Source organism: Meriones unguiculatus, chromosome 2 (genome assembly GCF_030254825.1).
Source record: "Meriones unguiculatus strain TT.TT164.6M chromosome 2, Bangor_MerUng_6.1, whole genome shotgun sequence".
NCBI classification, from domain to species: domain Eukaryota; kingdom Metazoa; phylum Chordata; class Mammalia; order Rodentia; family Muridae; genus Meriones; species Meriones unguiculatus.
In genome coordinates this window covers 95,692,754-95,719,685 of record NC_083350.1, presented here as the reverse complement: position 1 = coordinate 95,719,685, position 26,932 = coordinate 95,692,754, and the positions used below count along the sequence as shown (strand labels likewise).

At 41.6% G+C, this 26,932-nt stretch overlaps 1 long non-coding RNA gene across 1 annotated transcript; it reads left to right on the top strand.

Annotated features, from left to right (window-relative positions):
- The first annotated feature begins 278 nt into the window (after positions 1-278).
- Positions 279-26,932, top strand: LOC132652166 (uncharacterized). Its single transcript, XR_009589643.1, has 4 exons — positions 279-425; positions 23,448-23,569; positions 25,211-25,272; positions 26,378-26,932. It is a non-coding gene; the product is annotated as an uncharacterized LOC132652166 (long non-coding RNA).

Here is a 26,932-nt window from a genome sequence, read left to right as displayed (position 1 = left end):
CAGAGGTCCTCGTGGTAGGCTCTGTCCTGTTCCCTTTTTTCTCTCTCTTCCAATGTCTATCCCTTTTGCCCTTTCTGAATGAAGATTGAGCATCTTCCCTAAGGTCCTCCTGCTTGCTCAGTTTCTTTAGGCATACAGATTTTAGTATGTTTTGGCAGCGATCAGCGTGAACTATATCTGAGGGGCAAAGGATCTGAAACTGAAACTGGTGAGTGGAGGGACAGCTGAAGCAGAACATGTACTTTGAGGCTTCCAGGTTTGAGGGCACAACCCGGAGGGAGCTGGGATAGATGGGATCCAGGTTACCCGTGGTGGGCATCTCCAGGGTCTGAGAGGGGCGAACTTTCGACCCCCTGTACTTTCCATTGCCCAGGCAGCATCTGCAGCTGCCCCAAGTATGGGTCCAAGGAAGTGGCTCTCAGCTGGTAAGTACATTAGAATTATAAAGGGTCATTGGACTCTTTTAACTGGAGCTTTTACTCATTTGGTAGGGCCGCTGGGGAACCCAGGCCATGATGTTTTTAAAAAGCTGCACAAATGGATGTAATGGGACTTCTAATGCCCAAACTGAACCTCTAGGCACAGTGAGGTTCTGCACCTTCTAGACATTGTTGAAATTCACCAGGATGAAGATTATGAGCATGGAAACCATAGTCACAGGGCAAGAGGGAGACAGGATTGGAACTGGACATAAGGAACGTAAGACAGGCCAGGAACGTAAAAATGCGCCTGCTTACCTGCTCTGTCAGAATTCAGGTCATCCCCCACATTTCCTTTGATAGAACAAAGAAACTTCTAGGATCCTCGGGAGCCTCTCACTTAAGATGCCTACACATTCCCTTCCACCATACTTTTATGACCCTACAGAATTCAGTACACAGATTTTGACAGATTATGGGCTTAAAGGTGCATTTACGTAGAGCCACTGAGAGAAAGGAGCCTAAAAGGGGCCTTTTGTTACTGTCTTTCCTGTTGTCTCCTTTTCCTGTGCTCTAGTTCTCTCTACACAGTGCTTCTTCCTCTGACCAGGTAGTTCTCAGCCTTTCTAAGGCTGCAGCCCTTTAACACAGCTCCTCTTGTGTTGTGATGGCCTCAACTGTAAGATGATTTTTGTTTCTACTTCATAACTGTAGTTTTACTACTGTTATGAATCACAATGTACATATCTGTGTTCTCTGCTGCTCTTAGACGACCCCTACGAAGGGGTCATTCACCCTCCTAAGCGGCTGTGACCCACAGATTGAGAACCACTGCTCTATAGTCTCCCATGACTTCCCAGAACTTCCTAACCAACTTCTTCAAGTGTTTTAAAAGTCTATTTTTCTTTATCCATTTTACTTTCCTTCTTTAAAAAAAAAAGGAAAAAGAAAAAGAAAAACACTCCCAAACTAAAAAACTCCCAGGCTTGGAGAGCTCTCTGCATATTATTGTGGGCAATCTATGTATAAGAGAAAAACTTTCATCCAAACATCTCATCCCATCCTTACACAAGGAGACCACACAGATTACATTTTACCACAAATCCCAGATGGTGCTATGGTCTGCTCAAGCTGGAGAAGTGGGGAGAGAACTGGCATGCAGGAACTTGACCCTTCTGTAGCCTGTGGGAGTTGCAGTTTCTGGGAAAAAATAGACCATCATGACATATAGAGAAGATGGACTATATGAATTCTTGAGTTTTGTGAGTCTCTAAACAAAAGCCCTCCCCTCTGTCAATTAAACAGTTGATTTATGAGGAGTGAAGCTTGCACATTGTTTGGACATACCATGCTCTGGGGATGAAAAACGAAGAAAATGTAATTTTATTTGGAAGATCTTTTAGGCTGTTGGCTGTCCAATGCTGAGAATAAAATCTGGGTGCAGAAAGGACAGCAGGGGCTGGAGCTGATGCAGTGGGGGGGTGGGGGTGGTGGATTGGACAGGAGACAGGGCCTGGCCCCAAGTGCAGCATTACACTGCTTGCAGCTGTGGGTTGGTTTAGGGGTCCCATTTCTCTAAATTCCTGGAGGGTCTCCTTTCTCTCTGATGAGGTGGTGAGGACACACAGAATGTGTTGAGCTCAGCCTTATGGGCTTGGGTGGAAGTTTGTGCTTTGTGTCTATGTCAGACCATGTGAGACTCAGCAGATCAGACATTCTTCTCTCCTGGGATGTACAGGCAGGTGGGACACGGCAGGGTTTTACAGTGGCCACATTGCACACACTGTTCTCCCCTGCTTTAGCAATGCATGTTCTCCCATGGAAAATTAGTGAGAAAGACTCTGTCAATCCCTCCTCGAGGCTTAAATGTCTGCTTCACCCAGGACACCTGTTTGTTGAGCAATACTAAAGGAGGCTTTTGAGAGGTTTACAAAAGACCAGGCAGTGAAAAGGATGAGTAATGAAATGGAGGTTTCCCCTGGGGTTGAAGAGAGGATGTGGGAAGATGCAACTGGCAGTGAGGAGTAAAGAAGGGGACAGTGCATAACGCTCACCTCCTTGTTCATCCATCCAACAGCTTCATAGGATCTATTCAGCTCCCTTATGTGCAGCTACTTTCCCTGGTGTAGCAGGTTGGATATGAGTATCTTTGACTATTTTCTGTAGAGATTTTCTTTGTCCTAGACATGTTCTAGACATGTTGCTCTCTTCTCTCTGATTTTACATAGGTTCTCCTTTTTTATTATATTTTAAATATAATAAATTCTCCATATATTTTAATTTTTATATATTTTAAATCTATTATAATGTCTGAATTTTAGTTTTCTATGTGCATATCTGTTTACCTGCCAGAGTTCTGAGATCTGCAGGCTAGGATTACATCATAGTCATCTTTGTTTCCTTTGCATATAGAAAGTAGATCAATAATGATTGATTAAATAAATTTGACAACCTCACGAGTCCCCTAATGACAGACACTTTCATCTCTCAATGTCTAACACCTGGTGTTCAAGGAATAATTTGTTTAATTAATTAGTTATTTAAGAGAAAATGAATTTTGCACCCAACTTTCAAAAGCCCTTCTCTAAGAATGGTTATTGAGACATTTCCTTATTTATTTCGGGTCTTTTAATAAATACTTAATAAGGGAGGACTAGCCATGTTATGCTTTCTCTCATGAATTCAGATACAAGTGTATTTGAATATTGTACCTAATTCTAGCTCATGAGATGCTTACAGTTTACTATTGGAAGTCCTGGCACTTCTCAAAATTGTCTAATTGCAAGTTGGGCTATTGGTATGGAAGAAAATTATAGATGGTATAGGGAAAATATATAACTAAACAAAAAATATCACTTATTTCCAGAAAACACACACACACACAATTCTACCAAGCAGTCAAGTGGGTCATTTTTTTCTTTATGAAGGATGTAACCAACTATTTCCAACAGACCCACTGCATGTAGATTTGGGCAAGATTGAAGAAGTAAGTTTATTTCTTCAAATAGTCTTACTATCATTCAGTCAAAGAGACCTCAATCATTACCTTCAGCTCCTTAGATCCTGAAGAAACTAACAGCAAGCTTCTAGCCACTCTGGTTGTATAAAGTGAATGTAAACCTGTGCTGTTATATAAGGACTCCCTCAATGCCTCCATACTCTTACTGGCAGCAAATAACAGACTGGCCTGTTCCTTAGAACCTTATGTGGCATTTGGGAGCCTATCCTAATGGTCTCTTTAAGGTGTTTTAAAACAGAATCTAGAACAAAACTCAGGGCATCTCAAATCCATTTTGAGTTTTTCTAGTGATTCCAAATTTACCTTAGTACTACCTACTTGTGAGGTAAACCAGATAGCTGAAATCAAATTTCTAATCCTGGAGAATGTCCTGATAGAGTTTTTGTTTTATTTAGAGGAGGAATCATAAGATATTATTAAAACAACTTGAACATCTGGTTTGGAAATAAAGTCATTTATTGTGCAACTGCCAAGCCACAGAGCCAAGCTTACCAAGAAAGCCTCATCTCTCCTAGTCTTCTATAAGGCTTAATATTCAACTCTAATACCACAGACCCTCCAACACAAATGCAGAAGAAAGGGAGAATGAGGTTTTCATGACTCAAAGAAAATTCACCTGGTGGTTGTAAAATCTGAGCAAAGAATCCTTTCCAAATCTGTTTTCCCGAGCTAATTGCTTCTCTTTAAACCCTCAGTGAAAAAGAAAACACATTAAAAAAATAATGTTCAAAAGAATTGTTCATTGAAGCCAGTAAAATTCCTTCTCCCAGCCCCACTGACTGTCCTCCTCCCATGGAGTTTAAGAACCGTGGTCTGTCTTAGAGAAAAGAAGAATCATTGTTTTTAAAGACCCGTTAGAGAACACCTAGAGTGAGCTGTTTTACTCTCCTCGTATATTCGGGATCAGTGGGGTCATTCAACCATTGCTCAATTGTTCTGGCCATGCTCTTTAGCCATTTATGTACATTCTATTATTCAACAATTATTATCAAAGCACCTATACCTATCACGGAATGAACTCCATGTTATAATATGTGACTTTTACATTTTAGCAACTTAAACACAATAAAACTGATATGTAGAAAACTATTACTAATGATAAAAATGCCACAAAAGCAACAAACAAGGCCTTGGAGATGTGACTAACTGACCCTTCCATTTCATCCTGTCAAACCCATGGCTGACCTGTCATTCAGTCATGACAACAAAGATGAAGCCTACCTGCTCTCCCTAAACCTGAGCTTTCAAACAAGGGCACAAACATCCCCAGCTAGGACATAACTATGTCATGTCTGCTTAGTTACAGTATCAAAGAGTTGGAAACCAGCCCAGAGATCTGTTTTGTTTCAATCTTTGTTTTGCACTGACCCACACTGGGGAGGTCACCTGCTACAATCTCCCAGCATGTCACCAGTGGCAAAGCCTTGGCAGAAACCCAAGTCTCATGACACCAATTCCAGGACCTTTGCCTGCTGTCTTCAATGGACACTGTACCGGTTTTGTCTTATCCTTCTCAACCATATCTCTGCTGATTTATTGTACTTTTGTTACTTGAATTTAGACAGGGAGAGAAGTAAAGATGCAAAGGTCAGGAGTTAAATAACTTTGGGGGGGAAGGAGTATTAATGAGTATCAACAGACAGTCGATTGTAGATGCTTAAACAGGAAAAGCATACCAGTACCTGGTAACTAAACAAGTACTGAGGTTTTCTTTAACTGTGTCAGGATTTGTAAAGTGTTGGAGAAGTCATCTTCGTATGATACCTCAAGTTTTCTTTGCAAGGGTGGGGACTTGAAAAAAGAAGGGGGAAATGGAGAAGGAAGGGATTTTTGAAATTTGCCAATGTCTCTTGCATTGGCTACCTACTTAATGGGAATGCTGAGAAAGAATCTGTGTGTGCCAAACTGATGATGTTATTTTTTGCATCTGATAGTGCCTTGCCAGAGGAAGCCCAACTATAAACAGGTTTTTCGGCTGACAATCCAAGTCTCCTCATAGGATTGACTCAGCGGTTATTTTGTCCAAGGTACATAGAGCAAGTTTGCAAAGTCTGGGTCATTCTGATAAATTCTTGAAAACAGGGACCCCAGACAGCAAGGAGAGAACATCAAAGACCTCCTGGGGCTGGAACCCAGAGTTGGCTAATGGCCTGTGTCCTCACTTCACTCCAGCTCTGGCCTGCAGCGGGAGGAAGCTCATAGGCAAACCTCCTCCTTTGCCTTCCCTGGGGCCATCTGCTCAGCTGCAGTGCCCTGAAGAATCCTCTGTGCCACTAGCTTTGAAAACATTCTCAGTAGATCATCTGGCCCAGGAGGTAAGCATGTGGAAGGGAGACAAATATTGCCCAAAAGAAGCTACTGCTCCTGCATACTGAAAGAGGAAGAGACAAGGAACAGAATGAGGGGAGGGATTCTTGGATGACCCTGGGGAGCAGGAAGCAATTCCCAGACTCAGATGTGAAAAACAGTTAAGAAATCAAATCATCCTCAAAGTTACCCACACTAGAATTACCTGGAGAGCTCAAAAAATAATAATAATACAGATTAAAGCATCTCCTTTGAGTCTTTCCTCCTGGGGCAGGAGTTTCCAGGGTAATGTTAAGGTGGACAGTCAAGAAACTACACTCAGGACACCTTTGGAATGGAGGCAGCTGACCCAAGTTACCTAATTCTTCAGTCCTTAAGGAGGAAGTTGGTGAGTGGCTCCCATAATTGGACATCATATTCGTGTTTCCATTAAGTGTTGAATTTGAACACAGTGCAGGTGCCAGGCAAGCCTGGGATGCCCACCACTGTAAGCCATAAGTAATCCCTGGGAGAATTCTCTACATCACAAAGAGATGGAGCTCTGTGCCTCATCTGGGCAGTGTGGCTGGGTTTGGGGAGCAGGGAGTGCCTTGCTGAGGTCTGGTGAGAGTGAATCAAGAAGAGACAAACAAGTACAGGTCTGCTATCTACGGTAGCTCCATCCTGTCCCTACACCCTGTCTCTCAGAGCATGGCATGGACAGAGAGATGTTTCAGTGGTTAAAAGTACTTTCCGCTCTATCCAAAAAAACTAGAGTTTGGATCCTGGTACTTAGGTCAGGGAGATGCCTTTAGCTCCAGCTCCAGGAACCCCTCTGCACTATTATGACCTCTGACCCCAACACTCATGAGGCATACTCTCACACAGATGCACAGATGTATACACATAAAAAGAAATTAATAAAAATAAATAAATCTTTGAATGAAGGGGCCTTGCAGGTTGTGAATGTCTGCCTTTTTTTTCTAGTTGCTTACACTTTTATTTATGTTGAGGATCTATGGACCATATGAGAGAAAGGGAGACCTTGAGTTGTTGGGCTCTAGTCCTGAGTTTATCATGGTTAGTTTGGTGATGTTGGACAAGTCATCTTAGCTGTGTATCCTCACCAGGGAATGGGGACAACAACAGTTTTTCTGTAACCTGCTGGACTTCCTGAGTGTCTAATCGAGCCAAGTCTGAAATAAATTATTTCTTTCATCCTTCCTCCATTTAGTGATTTAGTTAATTATATTAGCAATCAATCATGTGATGGTCCCTGTGGACATCAAGCAGAATAAAATAAATGAGGTTCTTGTCTCTAGGTAACGGAAGAAAAGAATGGATTTTCTTTTCAGTCTCCTACCTTGACGCTGCTGTCTGAGGAAGTCTTCGCTGGGACGACAGCAGTACTTCAGAACTTCCCAAGACCGTCTTAGGATGCCCTTGCAAGCTCTCTGCAGGCTATTTCTTACTCTTCTTTCTAGGCAGAAAGCAAAGCAAGAAGGAAAAGACTCAGGAGCCCCTTAGAGTGAAAAATGGGGAATTGAGAAGGCTCAATTGAGTTACTGTGCCACAAACCCTCTAGTCAATGGAAGGCACAGATGATTTACTTAAAACATTGGTGGCCCCATAACAACCCATACCATTGAAACAAGTCAGGCTAAAATTCAGCAATGCTGGTGGCTAAAACGATGAAATATTTTTATTACCATTGGCAGAATTGCTGCCATCCAGGTGCCCCTCATTTCAGATATTCTGCTCACAAGCTTTTCACCGTATCTAGAGACCACCAAACCCATAACAGGAGCACAAACACCCCCACTCCAGGGCAACTTCAATACAGTTTTTGAATGGTTGGTGGCCATGCACACTTATTAAATATGTTGAACATTCTTTGACTATCACTTGCCTATATAGCTTTAGTAAGAATTCCAGATTGGTGTTTATAAGCGAGAGGCTTGCTGCATTGTCAGTGGTGTCTCTGTCATTGCTATTCCTGGGCAAAGGTGGACTTCTTCATGATGAAGAGGTGGATTGAAAGGAGTTAGACCAGAAAGAGGAGGGCTGGAGGAGGAGAGAAATGATGGTGAGGCATCTTTGCTAAACCTTGGATGAGGTTAGTACATGTCTTCTGGGAGACCAAAGAGAAACCTAGGTTTGTCAAGAAGTCTGGAGTCCTTTGAATGGAACACAAAGTATTATTGTTTTATGCCCAACACACTAATTTATTCCATTCTAATCTCTGCCTCGCAGACAGAAGTCTGAGCCTTTCTCTCTTGCACAGCCCTGAAGCTTACTCCTGGGAGAATGGTTCCCTTGTTTCTCCAGGGATTCTTCTCACATTTGCACTTTCTTGGCAAAGTTGCAGAAGTATCAGAGGCACTAGGCACACCCTGGAACATTGATATGTTTGGAATTTAATCAAATGCCCTGCAAAATGAAGCTATTTGCTTTACTGCTGGAAGCACCAACTTTGAAAATATTTAAAAGCTATCAAAATACAAAAATTATTAGGCCTCTGCCCGTCACAATGAGCTTTGGGATTTATGTATTTTGATATATGCCTTATTCGCCCAATAAAGAAAGGCAGTCATATCCCTGACTCTGGCACTGTAGCAAGCAAGTGTAAGAAGATGGCTAGGTGCCCATCATGTTTTTCAACAATATGTCTTTGCTGTGTATTTTTGGCATCCCTCTCCCTGTATGAGGGCCCTGGGAAAGCCTTTCTCAACAGTCTCAGGTAGCATTGCCCTTCTTGCCTGAAACTACCAAGAATAGAGTTCCAACCCTGTGGCTTTAAAGTCTCAGCTGGATGTAATCAGTCACTGGTCTGAAAGTCAAGGTCTACAGGAATTGAAAAATAAAGAGTCCAGGAAAAAGAAATATGTATGGTTTTCTTCTTATTCCCATTGTGTCCTTTGACCCCAGCCTCAAATGGTTTCAAATTTTCACTAAGACTCTCAATGGCTTCGACCCTCTACCCTTACCTGACTCTCAATGCCGCCATTGGGAATACCCACCTCCCATGCCCCGATCCTCTCTGAGTGTCTGTTCGGCATGCCAGTGTTTTCCCTTTGGCCTCTGAAGAAGGGTCTGTCTCTGTCCATTGAATGTCCCTACACCTGGGAGGATGATAACTAAATACTGCCCAGCTGCCCCTGCTTGGGTGCTTCCATCAGCTGCTTTTATTCTCTGTGAAAAGGACTCTCAACCTTCCAGTATAGAAAGCCTGCATAAAGATCTGCTTGCTAAAATGCTCAATTCCTATCCAGAAAGGCAAAGAGGATGGACATCAGAAGAAGGAGAAAAGAAGGAACAAGTCAGGAGCATGATATAGAGGACCTCTGAAAGGCTCTGCCCTGCAGACTATCAATGCAGATGCTGAGACTTATGGGCAACCTTTGGGCAGAGTGCAGGGAATCTTAGGAAAGAAGTGGGAAGCAGTAAGATCTGGAGAGGACAGGAACTCCACAAGGAGAGCAACAGAACCAAAAAAATCTGAGCACAGGGGTCTTTCCTGAGACTGATACTCCAACTAAGGCCCATGCATGGAGATAATCTAGGACCCCTGCACAGATGTAGCCCATGGCAGTTCAGTGTCCAAGTGGGTTCCATAGTAATAGGAACAGAGACTGTCTCTGACATGAACTGATTGGCCTGCTCTTTAATTTCCTCCCCCTGAGGGGGGAAGCAGCATTACCAAGCCACAGAAGAAAACAATGTAGCCACTCCTGATGAGACTTAATGGACTAGGATCAAAAGGAAGGAAAAGAAGTCCTCCCCTATCAGTGGACTTGGGGAGAGGAATGCATGCAGAGGGTAGAGGAAGGGAGGGATTGGGATGGGAGAAGAGAAGGAACCACAGGGGGGATACAAAGTGAATAAAGTGTAATTAATAAAGAATTAAAAAAAAGATCTGCTTAACATCTGTAAGCCAGCACTGCATCTTTCTTCCTTGTATTCATTGGCATTTCCACAATGTCTCACACAGGTTGGTAGCTCTACCTGGGCCCTCCTGTTGTTACACCCAAGCAGCCTGACTTCTTGCAAATCGATGCCATGAAAATGATCTCAATCTTTGAAATGCTGTTTTACCTCTGATTCTCTTTGGCTTTTGCTCTTTCAGTTCATTCCCACCCTTCCCTCGTCCCGCTACCCACATGGTCTTGTGGGCACCCTTCCCTCTTCCACTGAGGATGCCTTTTCTTTCCTTCTCACCCCTCTTGTCCTTTCCTCTTCTTTTTTTCCTCTTTCTCTTAACAATGTCCATCCCAGCCAAGGCTCCAGTGACTACCCTAGCCTCCAGAGTGATTTCAAATCTTCTCCAGACCCCTTTCACTCTGGACTCAAGTCCTATAATACAATTAACTGGATTTTTCCTCTCACTACCACCACTGTGATCCCAACCCAAAGTTTTCCATAACAAAATCACCCTTGACACACAATCAGGTTTTGACCTCTATTTTTGTAAATGGTACAAATATTACCTTCTTCATTCAAGCACAAATTATGGGACTGTTTACACTACTTCCACACATTTTAACTTTTTATGTTTGCTTGTTTGTTTTGATGAGTTGCCTCTTGGTTGTACCCACTTGTTTCCACTGTGGTTGCTGGCGCTCTGATTTGTACTTGCTCCTCTTGCTGGGACTGTAGCCCTAATCTGTTTGGCTTTATCTGTTTGGTTTTATTTCCCCTTTTCCAATTGTGTTGCTTACTCAGTCGATCCAGTCTTAAAGTGCATTGCTGATGGAAGTCTCCCATGCTTTTACCTCACAGCTCAATTAAATGACTTAGAACCATGTCCCAGGCCCTATGTGATCTTTTGGGGCTTACTTCTCAGTACTGTCCTAAAATTAAGCTATTTTTCTAGCTAAATTTTATAACTCAAAATTCTCCAGTGAATTATCATTTTGCCCCTTTGGTTTTTTTACTTTTTTTTCTTTGCTTGACAAGCACTCATTCTCTAATGCAGTAGAAGAATTTTCTTCTTCAAACCCTTTCTGTGTTAGTTTTCCAAGACTGTGACAAACTACGTGAGGTAATCAACTCAAAATAGAGAAACTGTATTTTAATGCCGGTTTCTGAGACTTCAGCCTACAGATGCTTCAACCTCTTTAGGCAGTGATGGCACAGTCCAGCACGGTAGAGGAGTATGTGGCCTGTTCATCTCAAAGCAGACAAGAATCAAAAAGCGAAGAGACAGAACTATAACACTAGCTCTAACTACGCTCTCCTGTTAGAGTAAGTAAGCCACCAACCATTCCACCAGCTCAATGGCTTCCACTTTGCAGAAGTTTCATTACCTCCCAGTAGCACAAAGCTGGGGACCAGGTATTTTTCATGTGGCCTTTTGGTAGATACCAACATCCAAACTTTTGTACCTACTAAAGATAGTTTGAGATTTCATGTAGCACTGTATTGTTGGCTTAATATTGCCTATTATGAGAATTTGGGCTTGGTTTTCTCTATTTTATTTCTTTTAGTTTGTTGAACCTTTAACAGAAAAATATGTAGTAGACCTTAGAAACTTATATAGCCCCTACATTGAAATAAACAACATATAATTTATAAACATATATATGTATATATAGTCATTCCATTTTTTAGAAACCTTTTAATCTGTTTCTTGTGTTCTTGTTTTTTTTTTTGGAAAGGTTTGAATTTTGTTCTCCTGTTTATTTTTATTTTATTTAACACCTGGAGAATACTCATACAAACTCTCCCAGAGAAAGCTTATTTTATTCTCAGTTAACAGCTCTCAGTAATATTTTGAGAGTGACCATAACTTCCTATTTAAATAAATTAGTGGAAATAGGAAATAAATAGATGATGGTCACTTTTACACACTCACATTCTCGGGCCACTATGTTATAGAATCAGTGCTTCCTCACCTCCTCTTCCTCCTTTTTCTCTCCTCTTCCTCTTCCCCCTTCTCTAGAAAAAGCTTTGTAACTGTGAGGTATACAAGGTACTTAGCACAACATTTCCCTCTCTATCTCCCACCATCCAGTCCTTTCCCTCTTCATTCTTCCTGTAAGAGGATTTGAGAAAGGGAAAATAACAAAAAGTAATATACTTCAGCAGAGGTCACCAAGAGGCTTCCCTGTTGACATGCTCATACTCTTTAGTGGCTCTCTGTATGCAGATGAGAAATCATCTCTCAATGGAATCAACCAATTCCCTGTTAATCTCAAAATTTAACAAAGAAGAAGAAAGTATCCCCAACAGTTAAAGAAAAGGTTTGGTTACTTGGTGCAGGGTCCATATCTCAGCACTATTTGTTCCTCTTACAGGGTTAGATTTGGTTCTGAGTACTCAGTGAATGATCAAACACAACTAATTGATTGTAGATATGGGAATTTATACTAGTGGGACACTTTTTGGAAGCTCGCCTTGACCCTTCAACTCAGGTGAAATTTGAAATTTGGAAAGCAAACCTGAATTTAGAGCATGTATTGGCTGAGGCTAACCACACAAACTTTCGTCAAACAACTGGTTATGGACAAAAATTAATATTTGTTAAATAGGGAAAATGTAATTGGTAGGTAGAAAAGCATTTTATGGTGTGTTTATGTGTGTGTGTGTAAGTGTGTGTGTGTGTGTGTGTGTGTGTGTGTGTTTCCAGACACATTTGTATGTACTACTGCCCAAGTTTCAGAATGGAAACAGGCACGTCCCATTGCATCTGGAGCAACTGGAACCCTCAATAATAGACTCTTACAACCATTTCGGACCAATTCTCGGCTACAGGCCAAGTTCTCCTCTCTCCAAACTTTATTTTGAAGTAAGTTCAAGGAAATTTAAAACAGCAAAGTTGGGAAGAAAAACAAGATTTCATTGTTGTCATTCAGCAAGTATAGTTTGAACCTTGTTAGAAACTATTTCTGCTCCCATTCTATTACACCTTACTTTGGAGGCACCAGCTTCACTGTTGTTGTCATGTTTGTTGTTTTTTGAACAAGTTAGGAGTCCTTAAGTCAAGAGACTGTCCATAGCCAAGTCTCAGCAACAAGTGGCTGGCTTGAAATCCTAACAAGGGTCTGTTGTGAGGTTGCCAAATTCCGTTTCACAAAGCCTTTTGTGTGTGTGTGTGTGTGTGTGTGTGTGTGTGTTATGTATTGGAGAAAGTACTTTGTTCATTGGAAGTTTTCCTCCTTTTTCTTCTTCCTTCTTTCCCCACCAACATCCTTCCATGTTGTCTTTGCCAAGGTTAGTCTTCCTGTTCCTTGGGGAAAGTCTACACTCCCCCTGGTGAATGATTTGCACTTACTTTTTTCTTTCCTTTACCAATAGACTCACAAACCTTAGCAACTTAGAGGTTAACAAATCCTTATGCAGCTTTCTTGCGCCTCCGTTGGGTTTGTTTTTCTTTGCTTTGTCTAAAATCTTTAGTGAAGAAGTCAGTGTTTGGCTGTCAGTAAGGCAAGAGGTCAGGTTTCCCATCTTTACAGATAGACACATTGAGTAATCTTTGCTTGTAAGCAGGGTGCCCTGCCCCGAGAAGTCCCTGAAAACTCATAGAAGGTCTAACCCTTTAAGCTATTTGCAGCAAGTAGCTCTTTAGGATATTGACCAAGAGGATAAAGACAAACCTGTTTAGTCAGACCATTAGCAAATCCTGCATCTGCTTCAGTCACAATCTCACAATTCCCAAGACTTTATGGGGTTTGCATGAAAACATGGTTGCATCTATATTTCCCCCACAGTCAACTTAAATTTCAGCCCTCATGGGTCTGCTAACATCACCAAACCATCTGCTTTCCATCTTCCAAAATGTTGTTGTTGTTGTTTTCCTCCTGATTCTTTTTTGTCCTTGTGGGTAATGTCTTTAAAATCAACCCCTTTACTGTCTTTTTAGTGGGTTTGGGGAATAGAATGTAATGTAAGCCATATGCTAACTCTGCCATCTTAAACTCGAAGTATAGTCTTGAATTCTCAAAGTGACTGCAGGAGAGTCATTTAATCCTTCTTTTCTTTATATTCTTTTGTAAAATGAGAAGGTTTGTTGAGCTGTTGATGGATCTCTCACACAAAAATTTATAATTGAATAATCTTCAGATTATCATTATTAATGGAGACTGTCAGATAGTAATTTCTCAACCCTTCAAAATAAATGTTATGTCAGTCTTTTAAGAAATAAGCAAAGGTGTGGGCTATGCTTTTAATTATATGGAACCCTGACTTCTTGTCTCAAGGAGACCTTACAGCAGAGACGTCTCTGATATTTGTTTTCCTTTTCTGCTGAGAACAAAAGCATCAATTTCTCTCTTCAGACTAATGTGATGAGCAAATGAGTTCATCCACACAGAAGGGCTTCACATATGAAAATGTGCTATATTATTAAATATTAATTGTCACAGTTAATTTTTAGATTATGCATCTCAGCATCTGTTTTAATTGCTACTCCCCCCCCCCCCTTTTTTCAGTGTTAGCAGTTGAATTTATGGCCTTGTGCAACCTGAAAAAGGGCTCTGCCATTGAACTATATTCCTGTCTGGGTGGAGAATCATAGCATTTGTCTTCAGTTGCTTGGATTTAGAATAGTATGAGTAGTTCCTGAAGAGTGAAAGTAACCAGTAAATCTGTTCTGTAAAGCAATAATCCTCAAATGCATTAAGACAACTACCAAAAGGGCTACATTTAATTGAGAATGATGAATGTGCCAGATTGTGTGTGTGTGTGTGTGTGTGTGTGTGTGTGTGTGTGTGTATTCTACCCCCACACAGAATAAGTGATCTAGGGAAGTTTATTCCGTTGGTGAATACTGGAGTAGAGAGTGCAATCAGGTCTATCTGTGTCTAAAGGCCACATGCACAATTTTCATAAGTCATCATGCTTTATTAATTCTCTAGAAGCTACAAACATGTCTCGTATCAGTCAGGAGTCTTAGAGCACAATCATGATGAGTATCCTAACCTTCATTTCTGGACTGCCCATACTGGAGTGTGAGCTCCCACTCAGTCTCACCTTTCTGCATTCTCCCGTCCCCACTGGCTTTCTTCCTGCTGTGTCTCTCTTTCAAATGCTACTTCTTCCTCTCTCTGCTTGGTAACTATCTGTATGCTCTACAGGGATCCATCAGGGTCCAAGGCTTCTTTAAAGCCTTTGTTTTTCTCACAGCAGAATCAGTTACTAACTTATTACACATTCCCTGACCATTTTAATGGGGTACCACGTAAAACTGCCTCTTCTTAACTACTTTGACCAATGAATATGAAAAAAAAATTGTTATCATTTAACTATTTCCTCATCCTCTTGTACTATATGAGTGGTGATGGTATGTGTGTGGCCTCTTCCCAGTTCACTGCCAGAATCTGTAGTGTGTGAGTATGGACCAGTGAGAGCTGACTTTCAGATTTTCCTTAGGGATAAGGCCACTCTCAGACACCTCCCAGGTCATCAGTTTTGTAGGGCTTACTTTTTCTTTTCTCTCTTTTTTTTTCTTGCATAGCACCTCACTATATGGAAGGAAATTGAGGCACACAGACCTTAAACTACTTGCCCAAGCTCACTGAACCTGGCAGGACTTAGAGCTGAGCTCAAATTTGATTTTTTTAATTAATTTTTTATTAATTTTTTATATTAATTACAGTTTGTTTAGTTTGTATCCCATCTGTAGCCCCCTCCCTCATTCCCTCCCAACCCCACTCTCCTTCCCTCATCTCCTCCCTGTCCCTTTCTAAGTCCACTGATAGGGGAAGTCTTCCTCCCTTTCCATCTGACCCTAGCTTATCAGTTCTCTTCAGGACTGGCTGCAATGTCCTCCTCTGTGGCCTAGCAAGGTTGTTCCTCCCTCAGGGGTGGGGAGGTCAAATATCCAGCCACTGAGTTTATGTCAGAGACAGTTCCTGTTCCTCTTATTAATTTGATTTTAAAATCTACCCTTAAACATTTTTGATAGCCCTTCTCCTACTCATCTGTCCAGCTGTTTTCAAGCCATCAGCATATTGTGCTAAGCTTGGCACACCCTTGAAAGGCAGATATATATCCAACTACCTGACACAGTCATAATATTCTTGCTCTCAATAAGCCCTTGTCCTAGACAGGTTTTAAACTAAGTGTCTGCCTTCAGTGTGCTGACAAATATCCTGCATGTTGTTTCCAGTGTGAAAGGTTTAAGAGAATGAACTCCATAGGGTCCCACATCACTCTGTATTTAGTGAAGTCATGAACAAGCCACAGTGTGAAGGGATTAATGCATATTACTGTTTCAAATCCTTTTCTTCTCTTTGTGCATCTTTCCATGGATTGGTAAGGCTTCAATCTCTAGAAAAATCTAAAACTTCACTTGTAGGTGGACAAATGTAGGTGGAAAATGGTCTTTTTCTCCTTCCTAATATTTTACCTCTTCTTTAAAACTTACACCTAAGCAAAATATTTCATGAGAGTTTTAGATGAAAGTTTTCAAAAGAAAGCAATCGTGTAAGTAAAAATATTATGCAAAACTTGAAGTCACTGGTGGTACTTCACAGAACTTTTGGCGGCAGCAACACGATACAACTTTGAACTCTGGACTCGGAGCCTAAAGAGAGCACAAAGCCTGCGTGGGGTTATCCGGTAACTGAAGAGTTGAGGGAAAGGACATGCTTTTGGCACTTGTGACCTGGGGAAAGGTGTTTAACTTATCTGGGCACCAGATTTCTTATCTCTTAAATGGGCTTCATCCTCAAAATACTTAGCATACGTTTAGGGCTTGAAGGGAAATCATGTTCATTCATAAAAGCTGGTTAGACAATGTCTGGCTCACAGTGGACAGAATTATTTCCCCAAGATCATACAGTGAGGGAGCTGGGGAGACAGAGCGTGCTCTCATTCTCAGGTCTGTGCTCCGAGTGCGTGTAAAGAATGTACACAGCAGATTATTACAAATGCTCTCAGCCAATTAATATCTGAGTCTCACTATGAGTGCTTGCTTCTAGGACATGCACTATTCCTTCACAGAAATGTCCTATTCCTTTCTCTTCTGGTTTTGAGCTACTAATTCTTTATGTAGAAAAACTTTATTATAAGTTTCTGAGCAACAATATTGGATCTAAATCAGAACTTGGTATCTGAACTGATGGTGTATATACTTAGAAAAATATGCTATTTTATGCCATTAACATAATTGAAAAGCTATGGTACTTGGTATTAAAATTCAAATCCACTGATATATACCATATGTTATATAATATACATTATAACATATAAGTAGGACTTACATCTATGCATAAATAGTAGATGAAAAGTCCAAACAGAACTACTAAAATATATTTTTAAAATTTTCTAAACAGCTAGAGATGAAGCTGTTAAAGTAGAAAGTGCTGATGCGGCTCCTGTCTGGAAGTGCCATGTTTACAAGGCTTATTTAGCCTGCATTTAAAAAATGAAACCACTACAAGAAGATAGGAAATCTGGTGCCTAGGCTGTCCAGAGACAGAAAATGAAGCCCTTTTGCCTTCAAATGTTATACTTAAGAAACAAGGTTAAACAGGGGAGTTTTGTCCTGGGTACAGGAAATAGGGTCCATATACTTTTCTAGCAATGCTTGGCTGAGGGGCTTAGAAGGGGCTCAGAATGGGGGTACCAGGGAGTAGGGACTAACTGTATTCTGAGAAAAAGCATGTCATTCAGAGAGGTCACCAGAAAATCAGTTCCCAAGGAGGGCCCTTGCCTTTGAAATGCCCTCTCACTCCTGCGCTAACAAAGCCCCAGTTCAATGGACCTCAAAGGATGGTAGCGAGCAGCTGGTTTGGGCTGGCCAGCTTTGATGGCTTGGGTGTTTGAACTGCAGTGAGGGTTAAGACAGTCTATTTCAGTCTAATTGTTTGTGTATCCGCTCAGGATTCCTCTCAAGAAAAAAATCGGCCTTATCCTGTGGGAATTTGACATTTCACCATGAGTATTTTAGGGACTTAGGCAAAATAAAAAACTCTTTTTTTTTTTTTTTTTTTTTTTTCTTTAGGAGCCTGCAAGAATCCATTCAATGGCCGAGTGCTCCTGTGGCCTATCAGTTTGTGCAGCATGCCTTAAGCTTCGCGCTGCCATGCATTATAATTTCTGTATTCTGGAAGGTTCCAAAGAGTCCCTGTTGCAGCCTTCCCAAGTCACCTTCACAATCTGAGGGATGAGATTTTTACCTTCATTTGGTTAGGAAGGCCAATGTCTTCTGGATGTGGCTTCATTTTGGAAGGCAGAGGGTACATTTTATGATATAATTTCCTCATTTTACTATCTTCTTCTTTAATGGAGCACTTCTGTTCTGGGGTTAAGTGATAGGAGTTGAGTACTGCATTTGTTAAAGGACTATTGGCCCAGACCCTTTAAGATGGACAGAAAAAGACCTCCAGGTGCAAACATGGGAGTGTGTGACAGAGAAGAGACTGGTTAGTAATGTTCATGTTCACATAGTTGAGGTCATGTGAGTTTGGTAATCCAGCCTTCCCATCTTAGCTAGCTAAATATTTATTGACTTCCAGGGGGAACTAGTTCATGTTAAAGAAGAAGGTGAAGGAAGGAAAACAGCCTCTTCTTGTGTTTGTAGTGAATCTAGCAAGAGAATTTTCTCTGCTTTGTGTTTGAATTGCCTCCTGAGCACACACTGAGGGGCTTCGCTACCCAGCATGACACCTCTGTGCCTTTAAGCCTCCTCAGACGACAAGCAAGGCCTAAAATAATACCCATCTATAAAGATGAGTCTAAGAATTAGGTGAAGCAATGTTCATGTGTGTGTGTGGTATGTGTGGCGAGTGTATCGTTGTATGAATGATGCATGTACATGTTTGTGTGAATATGTACGTGTGCATGTGTGCTAGGCAAGCAAGCTACATACAGAGGAGCTACATCCTCAACTCTAAAAACACAGTTTCCAATTGATAAGCTAATAAACATTTATCACGAACAACATGGCATTTCAAAATAGAGATACATTGTGGAATGGCTCAACTAAATGCGTTACCATTGCACCGTCTAGAATACTTTTCCTTTGATTGGGTGGAAACAATTAAAATCTTCTTTTTAGCAATGTTCAGAATACAATGGGTTGTTATTAACTGTAGCTTCCATGTTGTACAATAGATACCCAGAAATTATCCATTTTATCTAAGTGAAATTTTAAAGCCATAGACATCCCTACAGTCTATGGTAATCACCTGCATTAGATGCTTTTGTATTAGTGTGTCCAAAATACTTAAAAGGAGCAAGAGAGACAATATTTATTTTAGTTCATGCTCTCAGAGGCTCTCATGTGCCACAGTATGGCCAACAAGGTGAATTCATTCCATCCTTGGCACTGGGAGCATGGAATAAATTGTTCATGAGAGGTGAGCTATGGAGCAAGGGTGGGGTGTCAGTCACTGGCCAGCTATCACCCTCAAAGGCTCACCACAGAGAACTACTTCTGAACTTGCCAGAACATCTCCAGACAGTACTAGCAGCCCGGGAACACTCAAAACATAAGCCGGGGAATAGCACTGTGGAGTCAAACCCTAACAGCGTCATTCTGGTTTTGAGTTCAACTCTCAGCTTCCGAGTGTGCATGAGTGTGTGTAGTGTTTCTCTTCCTGTGCATGGCGTGTCAGGCTCATCCATGTCATAGGAACCACAGTCCTCCTCCTGTCACTCTTGCCCTAATGATGCACCACACAACAGACAGATTGGCATGGGGTGGGGACTGCTCTTTTCTGAGTAGAAAGGGAGGAGGGAAAGGGGAAAGAGGATGAAAGGATTGGACTGGGAAGTGAGGAGGCAGGGGGCTGGTCAGGGTGTAAATTGAATAAATAAATTAATTAATTAATGAAAAAATCCCCCAAACTCAAAAACTCTGCTTTTGTATGTTTCTCAATGATTTTTACTATTTCTTCAAGGATCTCGTAGCATTCTAATGAAGATTGACAAAGAGAAGGTTTGTTTGTTTTGTTTTGCTTATAAATTAGAAAAAAGAAATTGTGCCCCTCTTCAGAAAACATCCCTATAAAGGTAATGTGCTGGCGTGAAATAATCCTGGAAAATGAAACCATTATTGTATTTTATTTTTAAATCTGCCTTTTACTTTCCTTCCTACAGAAAGTGCGGGTCTTGGGGGGACTGCACGGTGGCTAAATGCTCATTTCACTCACACCCTTGAGGGGCAGGTTGATGAGAACCTAGGCCAGCTGTTCAAAACAGCAGGCAGAGTCAAACTCAGGGGTCCTTGCTCATGTTCTGCTTCTTTTTAAGATATATTTTATTTTTATTAATTTCAGTTTATTCCCTTTGTATCTCATCTGTAGCCCCTCCCTCATCCCCTCTCAATCCCACTCTCCCTCATCTCCTCCCATGCCCCTCCCCCAGTCCACTGATAAGAGAGGTCCTCCTCTCCTTCCATCTGACCCTAGCCTATCAGGTTTCAGCAGGAGTGGCTGCATTGTCCTCCTCTATGGCCTGGTAAGGCTGTTTCCCCCTCAGGGGGAGGTGATCAAAGAGCCAGCCACTGAGTTCATGTTAGAGACATTACCTGTTCCCCTTACTAGGGTACTCACTTGGACACTGAGTTGTCATGGGCTACATCTCTGCAGGGGTTCTAGGTTATCTCCATGCATGGTCCTTGGTTGGAATATCAGTCTCAAAAAAGACCCCTGTGCCCAGATTTTTTGGTTCTGTTGCTCTCCTTGTGGAGCTCCTGTCCCCTCCAGGTCTTTCTATCTCTGCCTTCTTTCATAATATTCCCTGCACTCCGCCCAAAGTTTGGCTATGAGTCTCAGCATCTTCTTTGATACCCTGCAGGGTAGAGTCTTTCAGAGGTCCTAGGTGGTAGGCTCTCATCCTGTTCCCTGTTTTCTCCCTCTTCTGACGTCCATCCTCTTTGCCTTTCTGAATTAGGATTGAGCATTTTAGGATTAGTTTTTTTTAGGTGTACAGATTTAAGTATGTTTATCTTATATTATATGTCTAATATCCACTTATGAGTGAGTATATACTCTGTGTGTCTTTCTGCTTCTGGGCTACCTCACTCAGGATGATCTTTTCTAGTTTCTACCATTTACCTGCAAATTTCATGATTCCCTTGTTATTAATTACTGAGTAGTATTCCATCATGTAAATGTACCACAATTTCTGTATCCATTCCTCAACTGAGGGGCATAGTGCTACCTCAAGATCCAGCTATACCACTCCTAGGCATATATCCAAAAGTTGCTCAAGTACACAAGGATATTTGCTCAACCATGTTCATAGCAGCTTTATTTGTAATAGCCAGAAGCTGGAAACAACCCACAAGTTCTGCTTCTTACTGATGTTGCCTTTGACCATTGTGTCTAGTTTCTGTGGGGAAATGCAAGGGTCTGGAGGAAGTCACAAGACTCCTTGAGCCATTGTCTTCAAGGGTTATGTCATTTTCTTCTTTAAAAGTAGCTAAAGTTTTCATTGAGAACGTACTATGTGTCCAATATTTTACCCCTGTGATTTTACTTAATTCTCACTAGAAGCTCTCAAATATGTTCTGTAAGAATCAGCCTAATTTTACAGGTGAGAAACCTGAAGCTGACTGAACTCAGTGGTACAAAGCAAGTGCGGCATCGGACAATTGGGCCTCTCTGACTCCAGAATCAATATTTATAACCACTATACTCTCTTGAAGGAGCAAGAGAATGCTGCAAAGTCCCTCCCATTGCAGAGCACGCAGCTCCAGTCATGGAAGGATGAATGGAGAAATCCAACTTTCCCTTCCAGCAGTGGATCGGAATTTGGACCCAACTGTATACCTTGAACACAGTCACTCTTGGGCGCTAAGCAACAACATCTCCTGCCCTGGGTCCTGTGTAGCTTATTGGTGCAGGGGCATGTGTTCCTAGCTCTGGAATTGAGAGCAGCAAGGGAACAGCTAGATGAGCACTATGGGTTCAGCCTTTTGGACAAAACTGAGCCGCTGCTCTCTGTGAGGAATCCTTTGTTTATCAGCTTAGATTGACTACCTATGCATCAGGAAAATAGTCAGAGACAGGGTTCCATTTCAAGGGTTCTAGATTACTGCCATCTAGAGTCCCTTTTTTCTCCCATCTACACAAAACAACACCTACTCGGGAGTCTTTTCTGCTGAGTGTCACGGCAGGCATCCGGTTACAGGCTGTCATCATGGTGCTAACTTCCTAACTTCAGAGAGCCATGGATGTTTCCTCCCTGAGCCATCATAGCATTGGTCGTGGATGCTGTCTCTCATACAGTTTTCCTAATACTGGCTGGAGGAGCTAATGGTTGTGAGACCTGCCCACACTGAAGAGGTTCTGACAGGTGTTATCTCCCTTAGGCAGTCAGGGCAGGGCTCATGCTGGGTTATGAACTAGTCACATATGGCCACTTGGCTTAATGGACCACCTCGCTGGCCCACGGAGCATGCATAAGGCATATAATGTCTTTATCGGCCCATCCATCCAGGTACTTAAAAATGACCAGTCCCAAAAAAGATCTTTTCTGTCTCCATCCAGTTCCCACCACCCACTTGGAGAGACAAAATGCTGGTGTTTCTCCTTTTGAGCCTCCCACTCTCAGGAATATTCTATTTGAAGATGAGGCAGTTAACTCAGAAGCCACAGGCTCGGGGTGACTTTGATGGCTATTGATCATCTGCCACCCTAGTTCCTATGACAGTCATTTGGAGCCAAGAAAGGCTTCTTAGTCTCCAAAGAGCCACATTAGTAGGAAGCAAACAAAGTGCAGTTCAGGAGTAAACACTGTCAAAGTGTGGCCACAATGTCCTGACAGAAAAGATCTATAATGCTAGAAGAGAAAAAAAAAAAAGCTATCTTTTGGTCGTGTGTGTGTGTGTGTGTGTGTGTGTGTGTGTGTGTTGCTCACATCAGACTCTCCCTTAAAATGGAGCTAGACCCCAGCATCATCTGATAGAAGCTTAAAGAGCCTCTCGGTGCTATCTCTCTTTGGTTTTTTCCTGAGGTTCTGACTTTAGACTTTTCATTGTCTCAGGTCAGAGTCAGCAAAGAAAATGCGATGACAGAGACAGAGGTCAGGTACTAGGGAGAGAGTTGAAGATATTATACTTCTAACTTTGTAGACAAAGGAAAAGGCCACCAGCCAAGGAGTGGGCAAAGGTGGGTTGCAGAAGCTGGAAAAGGTAAAGAATTAAAATTCCCCTCTAAGCTTCCAGACGAGAACAACCTTGTTAGCATCTTGACAACATGGTGAACTGATCTGAGGCTTGTTAAAGGACTGTGTGGCAGTGAAGTGCTTTTATTGTACAAGCATGAGCTTGCTACATGATTTCATGGGGAACTAGTAGAAGGTTCCTAAAACAAGTAGACATTTTAGCAAAGGCACAAAGTAGATATAAACCATCTCTGCAGCCTTCTTGGAAGAAGGTTTCTCCCCAGCAAGCCCAGCTTCTCTCTAAGAAGACTGAGCTCCAGAGTGAGAGCATCTTCAGTACCCATGTTTACATGGCTCTGCAGGTAGGGTTGTGTTAAGCCCAAACACTCTCTTCTTTTCAAACTCCCTCGCTAGTCAAGCCTCTTGGTATGGATTTGTATACTTTTCTATTTACTCAGTGATTTGTTTTATTTTCTGTATCTGGGTGTGCACATGCGTGGGTGCACGCATGCTGCAGCACACGTGTAGAAGTCATGACAGGCTTTAGCGGTCAGCTCTCTCCTTCAGATTAAGTCACTGAACTTGGTGGTGACGGCTGAGCCATGTCTTCGGCCCTTTTTTGTGTATTTTTAACTTTAACATATTTGACTTGTTATTACCATTAGGGATAGTGTCAAGAAGAAGGAGGTGGAGAAAAAAGAGAAGGAGGAGAAGGAAAAAAAGTAGAAGGAGAAGGAAGAGAAGGAGCAAGAAGAAAAGGAAGAGGAGGAGGAGAAGAGGGAAAGAGGTAAAATTTCTTCCACAGATTCTTAAATCAGGATGTTTCTCATTGGGAGCACCGTTTGCTACTAGGTAGTATTTGCTCAATAACATCTCTTGCATGACCCCCACAGTTCTGTACTGCACACTAGTAAAAATTCCTTAAGCTAAGACAATAGCAAAGAAAAATCCCTCCACTGAGAAGGCCACTGACCTATACATCGATTGTCTCCATGGGATTAAGACTCCATTTGAACACAAGAAATGTCTTTGATCACAGTTACCAGTGAACTCACTGCAGTTGCACATGAAAATCATTGAACAATACTTTAAAAAAATATCTAAAAAGGAGAAAAGTAAGCTGGGTGCAGTGACACACGCCTGTAATCCCAGCACTCAAGATGGCAGAGGCAGTTGTTATCACTGTGAGTTCGAGGACAGCCTGGCCTACAAAGTGAGTCCAGGACAGCCAAGGCTATACAGAAAAACCCTGTCTCAAAAACCAAACAAACAAAACAGGAGTTCCTTGATTTTGTTCCTCATCCTTTCTAGAGGTACAGGTGCCTGCATGGTCTTCTTGGCTTATTCTTGCACAGCTTGTAGTGCGCGTGCCCATTGAGGAACCACAGCCAGCTACAAGCACCTAATCTTTAATTTTATATTACCAGCATCACTTACTGGTTATGTTAGCCGGCCAAGTTATTTCTCCTCCAAGCACCTCCATTTTATCTGTGAAATTGTATTTTCTTCAAAGAGTTCCTATAAGGGCAGAATGAATTAACGTATGCAAAGAACTTAGAACAGCCCCTGCCTGACATATAGTATGTACTCAGTAAGGGGTCACTGTAGTTTGTCATTCTTGTAATCTTTATCACTGCTCACCAATATGGGACCCAGTTTCCCTGCCATGTTTCCTATCTCATGGTTTTTAAGGGTCTTACCAATCACATACCAGTATCATGGAACCACAGTGTTCTCTCAACTCAAACAAGAATGGCTGCTGCTTAGAATTAGAGTCATAACAGATGTGACTTTCAAATTAATTCTTATCAACCTATTTTGTGTTAGTCTTATTTACAGTTGACAACTATAATAATAAATATGGGTTGGTATGCCTTTCCACAAAGTGTTTCAGATCTCACATGTAACATGTAGACAGCCATAGAGATGGAATTGTGGAGTATTCTTGATGACTATATCTAAGGACTATGAAATATAAACACCCAAGCTAATTACAATTTGTGTGTGTGTGTGTGTGTGTGTGTGTGTGTGTGTGTGTGGTGCAGTTTGGAGGATGACTGACATTTAAAAAACTGGTACAGTTATCTATTGCTGTATCAGAAAGAAGAAAACTGGAGTGAATCTAGTCATTGTGACATTAACTTCCTAGCTTATGTCTTTGTAAATATGTTGTTGTGCCAAAGTTATGTTTATACTCAGAAGTCAGAAAATTCCCCTGGAATTGCTTGCCCTTCATCACAACAAAAACCATGTTCTTTCAGAGCATCATACGGATAACACAAAGGAGAGAATATAAACATAGGGAGAGAAATGTCTCAAGACCCACACACCATATAAAATGATATCTAAATGAATTTTGGATAGAAAGTAGGAAAAACAGCTGTATGTAGAAAAGGGTGTTCTAAGAGCAGCTTTGTTTTCCCCCAAGAAAACTGTCTATAAATGACCTTCACTGGAGACCCAGGAAGTGCTCTCCTCAACATTCCTCAGGTGAGTGTGGAAGCAGGCTCTGAGGTGTTCTACAGAGAAGGTAAACAAAAAGTTAAAAGTGGCACACGAACTGGGGAAAGTTAAAGTTGTTGCAGGGAGCTCTCCCAACAGCTGGAGAGTTACTCATGTCACTCCCTTACACGGTTGCTCACGGTAGTTCAGTGTTGCTGCTTACTTTCCTAATCTGATTAGTTTTTTTTTTCAGACTGCTTCTAAATGTTTGCTATTGCAGATGAATCTTGAGTGGACTCTTGTTTTCTAAAAGAAATGTGGGACTGTGCCTATTGCTTTGCTGTGTGGAATTTGTCAAGTTCCTTTATATCTTTTCAGCTGTCATAGTTTGCATATGGCTTCAGTGTCCCCTAGTGGAAGGAGGCTCAGGAGTGCCATTAATGGGAGATGAGGAAACTTTGAAGCTGTAGAAAGTAGTAGGAGGTCACTGAGTCACTTATGATGTGTTCTCAAAAAGGATTTAAGTAATTTCCCCAGGACTCCTTGGCCATTCTGATAGGAAGATGGTTATTAGAAGGAGCATGTCTTGTTTCCTTTCCTTCTCTCCTGTCCTCTTTCCTTCCTGGACAAGACTGTGACTGCTTACTCTAATGAGTTCTCTAGTCATTACTGCCCACAACTCACAATTTGTCATGGGGCTCATCAAAACTGACCTAGTGCAGGATCCACACCCTTGAATTTTCAAAACTGTGAGGGAAAGAAACCTTTTTCTTCATAAATGGTCAGGGTCAAGAATTTTACTGGCCAATAAGCTAGATATTAGTTTCTCTATAAATAAGGAAGTTAGAAAATACAGTACAAAGACTTGGATGAACACCTGAGCTAGGTTAGAAGACTTTTCTGAAGGGGCTCTGACTGGAACCTGGAACCTGGGCAAATGTCCCCTTTGAATCAGTTTTCTTAGTAGCTTATGAAGCCACTAAGTTTAAAAGAACAAAAGACAAAAATTTAAGCTAGCAAAGAAAAGTTTTCTATTTCCAGTGGAAAACATTCAAGAAGACTTAGGGACATTTTTATGATGAATTTAAAAGGTGCTTAATTAATGTCGTGTGTGTGTGTGTGTGTGTGTGTGTGTGTGTGTATTTAAACACAGGCATACCTTGGATCGAATAATCCATTCTTGAAAACCGTTCTTAAGAAAACAATATGGGACCAACAATAAGTAAATGGGACCTCATGAGACTGAAAAGCTTCTGTAAAGCAAAGGACACCGTCATCAAAACAAAGCGACTGCTTACAGATTGGGAAAGAATCTTTACCAACCCTTTATCTGACAGAGGACTCATATCCAGTATATATAAAGAACTAGAGAAGCTGAAAAGCAGCAAACCAAGTAATCCACTTAAAAAATGGGGAACAGAGCTAAACAGAGAACTCTCTGTAGAGAAATATAGAATGGCAGAGAAGCATTTAAAGAAATGCTCAACCTCATTAGCCATCTGGGAAATGCAAATCAAAACAACCCTGAGATTTCATCTTACACCCATCAGAATGGCCAAGATGAAAAACTCAAGTGACAACACATGCTGGAGAGGTTGTGAAGAAAGGGGAACCCTTCTCCACTGCTGGTGGGAATGTAAACTTGTACAACCACTCTGGAAATCAATCTGGCGCTTTCTCAGACAACTAGGAATAGCGCTTCCTCAAG